A 12,221-nucleotide genomic window follows, 5' to 3' on the forward strand; every position below is an offset into this window, starting at 1 on the left:
ATAAACTAACCAGGAAAGCTGAGTCTGTGCTGGGGGACAATTCTGGAGCCTCAAGAGCTGACTGCATAGAGAGGAATGTTGCAGAAACTGCTGAGCATAATGGACAATGTTTTACATCCTCTACACTCGTGATGCCAACCCTGATCTTCAAGGGCAAGATGTTTTCCACCTGATGCACATCAGGCTTGATCTCTGACATGTTCTGCACTAGTCAGTTATTGAGCCATTTGAGTCAGGTGTGTTGTAGCAGTGAAACGTTCAAAGCACGAAGGACAATGAGTCTTGAGGAGTGGATCTGAAGATCCCTGCTCTACACTACACAACAAAGAAGCAGTGGAGTGTGTTCTTTGGGAGGCGTCTTCCACACAAAGGGTGCAGGAGATTATTCCTACATCGCGTTTTGAAAGAAAAAATGAAGGAAACCTGAATATTTTTTTGACTGATAATAATGATTTATACTGTAAAATGTGAAATAAAGAAAACCTATTAGAGCATTACTATTATTTTTTGGAAGTTAATTAAATTAAGTATGAAGAACTTTTTCATTTATTTCATTTGATGAAAACGTCCTTGTGACTTTGACCTCTCATATAAACTCTTGTTTAATTTTTTAAAATTATAAAGAGAAGCGTGACGCCTCTAGAGATGACTTGAATAATCTTCTGGTAGAAATACAGTCTGAGTAACTAATGCGGCCATAAAACTCAAAGGCTCTGTGACTCACTCCCCTTACAGCAGTATGAGTTACTCACTGACAGGCTACTGCAGCTTGCACATCAGATCAAGCAACATCTACCGACAAGCTCACCATCATGCCAACTCCTTGTCTGGGAGGAATGAACACCAGCAAATAAATTAACATTTCAAACCCCCAAAGAAACAGTCAGGATGTGTCCAGCATCTCTTATCTGTAGTCACAAGCCATTTATATGTATTTTTCTTAACTCTCTAACACTCTTTCTTTAACTTAAGAGAATTTCATAAGCTTGCTTGGCTTTCATCTTACTGTCTTTAGAGGTTACACTCATAAAATGAGACATGATGGAAATCTAAATAGATCGTGTCACTTAAATGTACTTGACCTAATATCTTCACCGTGCATCATTCCACTTATCATATTGTGCTATAACCTCGGATTACGGCAACATTGTTTCTTCGAGGACACTCTCTTAACAGAAAACTGCACCCTGCACTCAAGAACCATTGAAATTTCATACAATCATAAACATGAAGAATTAAACGTGGATTTTGTAGCTCACAGCTTTCTAAGTATTTTTAACCAATAGGTGTCAGAGTTTGAACAGATGAGATTTATGTTTAAATGTACCAGACACTGGAGTCTCAGCGCTGCTCGCACACAGATGACAGCTCTGCAGGTTTACAGCTACATTATTAGCAGCACTGACATGTTAATAATGGAAGATTTGAGAATGAGAATTTTAAGTAAAAAAAAGATAAAGGTTCTGCAATGCAGTGTTCAGCCTCCAAAGAAAAGCATCAGCGCAAAGGCACCGCTGTTGCTTCCAGTTTGTTCCAATACCACTGCCAGCTTCCTGCTCTTCTTCAGTCATTGTAATTCCATAGTTTTCTTGACAGGGGAAATTTTTATAAACTGGCTTTATATAACTGTCTATCCACATTTTTAAAGAATTGCACTAATATCCCATCTACAGGTATGAAGTGGAATTACAGTGCAAAGCAGTACATCTGTAAATATCTTATCTCAACTAACTAATACATAATTATTTTTATAAAGTATCACTGGTATTGTTTTTTCGGTGCTGTTGATATCTGTTGTAGCATTTTAGATATTTTGTTGCTCTTAAGTTCAGTAATTAACTCCTGAAACATGCTCTTTTGATTCACACACGAAACACAAACATTCTGTTAAAAATGTCAGTTACTATAATGACTATCCTGTTTCACAAATCACAAAATCTCCAAATGCAACAAAAGTAAAAAGTTTGATAAAAATAAAGTATGTCATCATTATTCTAACCAGTACTACAATAAGTCTGAGATCTGTTGGATTACTCAGGCCCCAGATCAAAGGAAAACAAACATTTTAGATGCACAATTGCTCAGAACCTGTTTCAGAAATGGACGCCACAGGCTTGTTTAGATATTTACACACAAACCTCTGACTCTGAATTATGTAGGAAGCAGTTACAAGCAATTTTCTCAGCCTTTCTAAACTTCTTTACCCCTCCAGTCTTCTTCTTTTATTTAAACTTTACAGGTGTTTTTAACTGAATAAATGGATCTGAATACACTTTTCCAACATTTACTTACATTACACATTATTTATTTCCTGCTTCAGGGGCATACAATGCTGAAAAGTGTTTTATCTTTTGATTGGTGTCTTTTTTTTGTTGAATACTAGTTAACATTGTTTGCTCTTGATGATTCAAAGGAATAGAAAATATTTCCAGAATTTCCCAATGTTTTATTTGCCACTGTGCTATCTCCAAGAAAGACAACAAATTAAATTTAAATTAAATGTTCTCTTTACAAATTGTCATTTTGTTCTTATAAATGTTATTCAATATTGTTACAAGTCTACCTTAGTAGGGTCCATTCATGTTAATACACATCTACATAAATTATTATTGTTGTTATTATCTGTTCATGTCATTATTGGTTGCTTTGCTGCAGGATTACAGAGAAATGAGTCACAGCCTGTAAATGGAAAAATCTTCTTTGCTCTAACAAAAGAGACAAAAACTGCACAAGCCTCTAAAAGAATCTTATCAATTAAAGGCTTTGCTTTCTTGATGGGAAAGTAAGGATAATGACAGAAGAGACAAATGCCCTTTTCATTTCAGCTCAAAATGAAGCTGAGGCCTCGTAGATACGTTGGTCTTGATTTGTGTGCTCAGTAAACAAGTTCAGTGTCATAATCACTGCTGTCAGATCTTACATAACACAGCATGATGTCCATTTTTAGATTTGTTGTTTCATTTAGAGGTTACATTGTAATCTACAAGATGTCAAAAGGAGCCGGTGGGTTCCATTGATTTTAGTCAGATCCACTGCCTTTGCTCCGTGTTAACTACAATTTTAAAAAACAAGATAAGAATGATAAAAAGTTGTGAATTTGAAGCTTCAAAATGTCATTTACTGAAAGCATAGTTGAAGTCAAAGTTTGCCATGTCCATCTGTTCCATTCAGTCTTTGAAGACAATATTGTATAGCAGAAGTGGAGGACAACTCATGCAGCCATTTGGATTAGTATTTTTTGTCAGAACTGCACAACTGTGGTTCAGTGTTGCCATTTTATGCCACATAAAACCGAATACTACATATTGTAGCCTGCAAAGTAGAGCAGAGTTCAGTTTTGGACATTTAATCCCATCCAGTGTGATTTGATTAGTTTAAATATCTGATTTAGGCCTTGTGGAAGATCAATTTCAGTAGGATGGATTTGGATGGGCCGAAACAACATAGGATCATACAAGGAAAAGAACCCTGTTACCTACAAAAAATTAGTCTATTATCAGATTCAAGTAATTTTTACCCTTTTTGTTTTTATTCAAAAGAATGAGGGCAGCAGTGCAGATCAAATTCAACTTTTAAATATGGTACAATGAAGTTATGAAAGTCTTCAGTATGCAACCTAAACATGGATAAAACAGATTCATTGAGTAATACACACACACATACATTATCTATCTATCTATCTATATCTATCTATCTATATCTATATATCAATCTATGTCTATATCTATCTATCTATCTATCCATATATATATATATATATATATATATATATATATATATATATACTCTGTTCAAAAATACAATTGCAGTGAATCTACAAAGCGTTACTAAAGTAACACTTTGTAGATCTGAATGAATGAAATATTTTTTTATTGAATACTTTGTTCTTTCCATAGTTGAATGTGCTGACAACAAAAAAAAAATCATACAAAAATGATCAATGAAAATCAAATGTATCAACCCATGGAGGTCTGGATTTGGAGTTCTACTCAAAATGAAAGTGGAAAAACACACTACAGGCTGATCCAACTTTGATGTAATGTCGTTTAAACAAGTCAAAATGAGGCTCAGGAGTGTGTGTGGCCTCCGCGGGCCTGTATAACCTCCCTACAACGCCTGGACATGCTCTTGATGAGGTGACGGATGTTGTCCTGAGGGATCTCCTTCCAGACCTGGACTAAAGCATCCGCCAAATCCTGGACAGTCTGTGCTGCAACTTGGTGTTGGTGGATGGAGTGAGACATGATGTCCCAGATGTGCTCAATTGGATTCAGGTCTGGTAAAGGGGCGGGCCAGTCCACAACATCAATGCTATCATGTTGCAGGAACTGCTGACACATTCCAGCCACATGAGGTGTAGCAATGTCTTGAATTAGGAGGAACCCAAGGCCAACCGCACCAGCATATGGTCTCACAAGGGGTCTGAGGATCTCATCCCCGTACCTAATGGCAGTCAGGCTACCTCTGGCGAGCACATGGAGAAATGCCACCTCACACCAGTACTGACCCACTGTCAAACTGGAAGATGTTGCAGGCAGCAGAACGTTCTCCACGGTGTCTCCAGACTCTGTCACATGTGCTCAGTGTGAACCTGCTTTCATCTGTGAAGAGCACAGGGTGACAGTAGTGAATTTGCCAATCTTGGTGTTTTCTGGTATATGCCAAACATCCTGCATGGTGTTGGGCTGTAAGCACAACCCCCACCTGTGGATATTGGGCCCTCATACCACCCTCATGGAGTCTGTTTCTGACTGTTTGAGCAGACACATGCACATTTGTGGCTTGCTGGAGCTCATTTTGCAGGGCTCTGGCAGTGCTCCTCCTGTTCCTCCTTGCACAAAGACGGAGGTAGCGGTCCTGCTGCTGGGTTGTGGCCCTCCCATGGCCTCCTCCACGTCTCCTGATGTACTGGTCTGTCTCTTGGTAGCGCCTCCATGCTCTGGACACTACGCTGACAGACACAGCAAGCCTTCTTCCCACAACTCGCATTGATGTGCCATCCTGGATGAGCTGCACTACCTGAGCGACTTGTGTGGGTTGTAGTCTCATGCTACCACTAGAGTGAAAGCACCGCCAGCATTCAAAAGTGACCAAAACATCAACTAGAAAGCATCAGAACTGAGAAGTGGTCTGTGGGGACCACCTGCAGAACCACTCCTTTACTGGGTGTGTGTTGCCATTTGCCTATAATTTCCACCTGTTGTCTTTTCCATTTGCACAACAGCATGTAAAAATTGATTGTCAATCAGTGTTGCTTCCCAAGTGGACAGTTTGATTTCACAGAAATGTGGTTGACTTGGAGTTACATTGTATTGTTTCAGTGTTACCTTTATTTTTTTTTAAAATAAATATAAATATATATATATATATATATATATATATATATATATATATATATATATATATATATGTACGGTTTTACTATGCCAACTATTGTTAGCGTAGTAACTCCCACCGCACAGGGTGTGTTTAGCTGGTGAAACAGCGTCTTACTCCAACAACCGGTCACTGTATTGCAAACATTTATTGAATGTGCAACACACACAAGCTAGCTACATTAGCCTTCACACGTAACCGTTTCGTTGCCAGGTAAACAACTGGAAAACAAAATGAACAAACAGAATATTAAAGCACGTACACGTGAAGAACAACACATGTACGTTATACATGAAATAAATAGGTTTTTAGGTACAACGTCTCTTACCAGCTCAGCCTCACCAGCAAACATCGATAACTGCGCAGAAAGACAGATTCAACCGTAACAGACGCAGACAGGCTTACGTCACGCCCTAGTTTTCACAATTAAAGCCCCAAATACACAACGCAGAGAAAATAATATAACAACTTAGGATAACCACAGAGTGGTGGCTGGCTGATAATAAGTAATAACACATAAGCAAATACCCCAACACACCCCAAAAGGAGTTTACTCCACACACCTCCCATTTGGGCTACTGGTCCTAGACGAAGTAGGCCACAAAAAATTGTATTACCACAAATATGCAGAATGTAGAACTCCACACATAATCAAAATCAAATACAGCAGATCCTCAGAAACAATGTCCAATGAAACCCTCAATAAGAGTCCACAGTATACAGGTACCCTCCAGGTACTTAAGGGGAAGATGATGCACCCTCCTGCTCTTCCACTGGTAGCAACACCACCAACCTCCTCACGTCCCTGTGGAGAATGGTAGAGGGCCACGGCTCCTTGCCTTTCTTCCCTTGGGAGAAACCGATGGGAACACCGTAACAAGTCCTCACCTTGACATCCCGGACAATGCCCTTCTCATCTGGAATGGCTTCCTCAACACGACCCAGCTTGAATCGACCACGGAGGGCATTTTGGTCTGCAACCCAGACCACGTCCCCGACTGAGATGTTCCTGGCTGGGGCATGCCATTTTTGCCGGACGAACAGGTGGGGACCAGCCAGTTGGCTCCAACGTCTCCAAAACTTGTCCACCTCCACTTGAACAGCACGTAAACGACTGAAAGGGTAGACAGGGAAATCAAAACCCAGGTTGTCCCCTCTAGGTCCTACCCGACCCAAAAGCAATGAGTTTGGGGTCACAACGTCCACAGTCTCTTCCTGAGCCTGGATCCTGGCACCGATTGGCCTTTCGTTGGAGAGATTGGCAGCCAAGTATAGGAGAGTTTGGAACTCTAGAGTGGACAGATCACCTACAGCCCCGACACTGCCCAGCGATCTCTTCAGAACTCGGACAGCTGCTTCTGCCGCTCCATTTCGATGTGGCGAGTCTGCAGGGCTAAACTCCCTTTCTTTATCGAGGTCTGCCAGAAAACTGTAAAACTCCTCCAGTGCAGGTCTAGCGCCTACAAAGTTGGTGCCCTGGTCGGACCAAGTTTCCTGGGATGACCCCTCAGGGATGTAAATCGCTGGTATGTCTTGAGAAAGCCCTCGGTCGATAAGTCCTCAACCACATCTGCATGGACCGCCCTGGAGGCCATACAACTGAAGACCACACCCCAGACCTTCCTTTTTGTTTGGCGTTTCACCACATCTCTCACTGTGTAAGGCCCGAACAGGTCTAGCGCTGTGTATTCAAAGGGAGCTGCTGGTCTTGTGCGCACAAGGGGAAGATCACTCATCACCTGAGAGCAAAATCTGACTCTACATTTCCGGCAATGAATACATGAGTCAATCACCCTGCGAGCAACCTTAGGGCCTTGAATCACCCATGCTTTCTTTCTCATCCGAAGGAGGGTACCAGCCACGCCCTCATGGTTCATACGATGAGCCTCCTCAGCGAGGAGAGTACTGATCCGCACTTTGAAAGGAATCAGAGGAACTCCAGACCTTTCCTCAACAGACTGAACACGACCATAACACAATAAGAGCCCAGTCGCGTTATCTCTGCTCACAACCAGCCGGTTGAGAGTTGTCGTGGGAAAAATCGTGCCAGCTTGGGCGTCAAGACATAAGTCCTGGAACGCTTCCTCACGCTCCCGAACTGTGAGCACCCCCTCCCACTGTTCTCGCCTACCGGAACAACCCTTCAAAAGCAACCAGGAGTGTACTGCTCTACGGACGTACCCCACGGCCCCACAAAGTTTGGGTAATGAACCAAACCTCAACAGGTCCATCTGACCTATGAGACCCGAACCCCAAAGCCTCATACTGTGGGTCGTAGCCGCGACTGGAGAGGACACTGTGGCATTTTCTGGTGAGAAACCCCCATTAACAAAGGAGGGACATCTTGCGCTGGCCTCGGTATTACCGGTACCATCTAGCGTTACTACTTCCTTCGCCCGAGCCCTTGTCGCAACGGCAGAGAAAGCTTTCCTTCGGAGACTGCTTACAACCTCCCTGGCACTGCAACCCACCTCTGAAGCAGACGTCATAGGCCACTCCCCTATCGGCCTGGTCAAGAACTCCGGGCCTCTCTGCCACAGGGAGTCACTGCCAAGCTGTTCCGTGGAACATCCTCTTGTTACTAGGTCGGCCACATTGTACTGACCAGGGATCCACCACCAATCAGTCACAGAACCAGCCATCTGTATCTCACCCACACGGTTAGCAAAGAATGTTTGAAACCCATAACTGTCCCTCTGGATGGCACCCAACACAGTCTGACTGTCCACAAAGTGGTACCATCTGTCCACACCTAAGCGCCCATGCTTAAGTACATACCCTTTCAAGCGGGTGGCAAAAACAGCACCGCAAATCTCAGCTTTAACTGCATCGCCTTTCTGGTCAAGTGGTGTCAGCTTGGCCTTTGACTCCACGAGCCGGGTCACGATACCACCGGATGTCTCCCACCGTAGGTAGAGAACCGCCCCATAAGAGTCACAGCTCCCATCGGAAAATGTAATACCCCAGGGTTTACCCACCCACCCAGCAGGTGTAATGCTCCGAGGGAACATGACTGCACTCAACCGAACGTACTCCTTAAAGAGCTCAATCGCCCTCTTGCGTAACCCTTCAGACAGTGGCTCGTCCCACGTGTCTTTAGTCAAAGTCCCAGCCTCTTGAAAGGCTCTCCTAACAAGGATGACGCCCTTTTGCTTCAGTGGCGTTGCCAAGCCAAGGGGATCATAAAGGCCAGCCACTTGGCTTAACAACATCCGGCGGGTGAGGGGATCTGGAGTTTTCTCCTCTATGTCCTCCACAGTGAGGTCAAGTCCAGTGCGCATTTTTTTCCTCCTTGCGGAAAAGTTGATGGCCACCATGAGGAAAAGTTCGTCCTCTTCTACATGGTACCCCAACCCTAGGGCCTTGTTATCCTCGTCTCGTAACTGGTTGGGCAACACGATAGTCTCTGGTTGTTTGGGAGCTGTGCCTTGCCTCCCACTCTGGCCAGATCGCACCCAAGGCTTAAGATAAAACCCACCGGTTGCAAGAATAGTTTCAACTCCCTCAAGAACCTCACTCAGTCTCTGGGGATCATTATGAGACACGAGGATATCATCAACATAGGTGTTATCTACTATTACACGTTTTACCCCTACTTTGTCAGCGAACTGAGGCAAGTTGGCGGTCTCTCGCATGGCCACTTGAGCAATACAACCGGCTGGTTTATCACCCATATTCACTCGTACAACTGCATAGTCCTTTATGTCATCCGCTGGGGAATCCCTCCAAAGGAAGCGATGGACATGCACCTCCTGATCCTCTAACCACACAGAGTTGTACATCTTGGCTACGTCCCCAATCGCTGCATGCTCCCCCTCCCTGAAACGGAGCAGCACCGCCTTAATAGGATTCAGAACATCTGGGCCTTTTAACAGGATGCTGTTCAGGCTAACACCCTTGTATTCCTGACTGCTGTCCCAAACAAGTCTCACCGGAGTTGAGGCTGAGTGTGGGTTAGGCGCGGTAAGATGATTCACCCACCATACAGCTCCACTCCACTCATCCATCACAGTCTTAGACAGTTGGACCGCAGCCCCCCTGGCGACCATCTCGTGCACCTGCCTAGCGTATGCCTCCTTCCACATTGGGTCCCTCTCGAGGCGCTTCTCTGCCTTCAAGAATGTTGACACAACTGCCTAGCAGTTGTTAGGCAGGGTAGCAGGGTCCTCCGTCCAGGGATATTTAGCGTCCCAGTGGGGCTTATCGCTGTGACCGTTATCTAACTTAAAGGTCAACCCTCCCCTGATTATTTCCAGTTCCCTCTCATCAGCAAGGGACATCTCCTTCCCACCAGGGGCACACCTTCCACACCGGCACCCACCACACACTGGATTGCAAGCGGCACCAATACTGTCCCACTGCAGCCACCTTACTATTTCAGCGTTGCTTGTGGCCGTGGTTCCAACCTCCACTTTGTTCCCCAACTCTGAGCAGTACTTATGGTGGCCCTCACCTCTCCTTGACTCCGCTCTCATGGTGCATGCCAAGTGGGTGGAGGAATGGCGTGCGGTCACTTCTATGTCCTCGAACAAGTCCGGGTGTACGCCACTGACTGTCTTACCGAGTGGCCCGTCCCACAACACCAAATCACCACACCTTGTCATCCGCTGCGGAGCAAGACGGCCCTCCCGGGTGCTGATGAGTAGTTCCACCTTATTTGGGCGGACCAACTCACCTGCTTTGACAAAACCCGGGAAAAACCTCTCCAGGCGTTCAGAGTCCACCATGGGTGCTGATGAGTAGTTCCACCTTATTTGGGCGGACCAACTCACCTGCTTTGACAAAACCCGGGAAAAACCTCTCCAGGCGTTCAGAGTCCACCATGTGGTTCAATCTGGCAATCTCCTCTAACCCATAACAGACCATCTCATGGAGTCGCCATGTTCCCTTCTTCGTGGCTACTTTAATGTTCACAAGATATCTTTTTGTTTCTACCTTCACCTCCATACCTCCAACACCATACACAACCAATGTGATTGGCTCACCGGGCAGTCCGAGCCTTTCTGCTGCTTGATGAGTGATATAATTGGTGTCTGAGGCCAAGTCAATAAGTGCTCCGACCCAATCTCCTCTCTTTGTTGTGACGTCCACCAACATCATGAGTACTGGGTACTCCTTTGGCCCATACTCCACCGCCAGCACATACTGATGTGGATACTTTGTTTGTACAGGCCTTCCGAACAGCCTGTAGCTGCTCTGGGGTGAGACCTAGACAAGCAAACGCAGCCTCCTGTTCTTCAGTTGGACCACAAGGGTCCCTCTTTTTCATCACCTTGGACTCTTCCTTTGTGGTGTCACTTTTCACTAGGGATTTGAGGCACAGAAAGAAATGATGATCTGGGAGAGTGTTACCCCTCTTACATTCCTCTTTGCGACACAAAAAGTTTTGACTGCACAGGTCGTCAACACCATGGACGCCCAGGCACTTAGGGCAAGCTTTAGCCTTTTTCATGTGTGCCCTCCGCTCGGACGGATTGGCCTTCTTGAACATTTTGCAGTGGTATAAACGTCCTGCATGCCCGCTCTCACCACATACACTGCAAGGGTCCCTTGTTGATCCTTCCCCTGCTTTGCTAGTTGTTGCTTTAGTGAATGAACGCCTCTCCGTCTTTCTGTCCCCTGGCCTCTCCTTTGGTTTCTCGCGGGGACTGGATTCGCCAGTTCTGCCAGAGTTCGACCGCCTGGTGGGCTGCAACTGCTCCAGTTGCACCAGAATAGTCTTCTGCCATAGTTTGTCGAACCGATTTCGAGGGTTGACGTTGTTAGCTGCATCGCACCGGAACACAAGCCACCTTTCTTTCATGCTGTCTGGTAGCTTACTCTCAATTGACCGGATTACTAGCTGGTTCTTAATGGCATCCTCACAACCGAGGTCAATAAGGTCCAACAATGCCCTTTCCACTGCTTGGATCAACTGTAATGCCTCCCTCGGTTGGTTGTTACGCACGCCAGGTGACTCCTGTAGCTCCAGTATGATATCATCAGCAGTCTGAGACACATCCCCATAACAGTCTTCCAGAACTCGGAAGACCTCATCCGCGGTACGGCAATGAGACAGTCTGAGCTCACATTTCACTGAGTCTGTAATACTGTCCAGCAGGTTAAAGAGCCTGCACTAAGGGGAACCTGTGGGTTCCGCTAATGTCTGAAGTGTCCCCCAACTATTCTTCCAGCGCCAGTAGGTCCTCCTGTCTCCAGAGAATTTTGGCAAAGTTAAGGGGGCTAGCGCAATCCTTGGCCCAATTGACCCCTGTGATGTGGCGGATGCGCTTCGTCCTGCTTCAAGGCCGTTTGCTAGAGCACTGAGTGCTCCTCTCTGCTGCTGTGGTGAGGTGGACGAATCAAGTGCAAATGTAGGGCTCAACAGCCACTGAGCTGGTTGCCTCTGCAATGGACTTGGCAGAGGTCCTGTTGGAGCACCCATGCCCTGCGTACCATCAGGGAGATCCCCATAATCCAGAGCGCCGTCATCCCCTGCAGTCATTCGGTTAGTGACCTGCCTTCCCCTTACCTGTGCACTGTCATCCTGTGCCCCGACATTGGGCCTGTCATCGGCAGGGAGTCCACCGGATCTATCAAGGGTGGTTGCTGCTTCACCATCCCCGCTTCCCACACCATCACTGCTCTGTTTATTCAGTTCACTGTGATCTGGTTTTCTACTTCCACGCATGTGATGAGTCAGTGCAACAGCAGCCAGTTGTGCCTTTTCTTTATGGCCTTTGAGGCAGGTTCGCAAGGTATCTACCTCCTTTTCTGGGAGGTAGCGGTCCCAGCCTTGCAGGAACTCTTCCAGTGCTTCCACTCTGCTTTGTAGCTTGGTGTGTACTGTCTCATATTGTTCTTGG

Source organism: Telmatherina bonti (assembly GCF_933228915.1).
Source record: "Telmatherina bonti genome assembly, chromosome: 17".
Classification (NCBI taxonomy): domain Eukaryota; kingdom Metazoa; phylum Chordata; class Actinopteri; order Atheriniformes; family Telmatherinidae; genus Telmatherina; species Telmatherina bonti.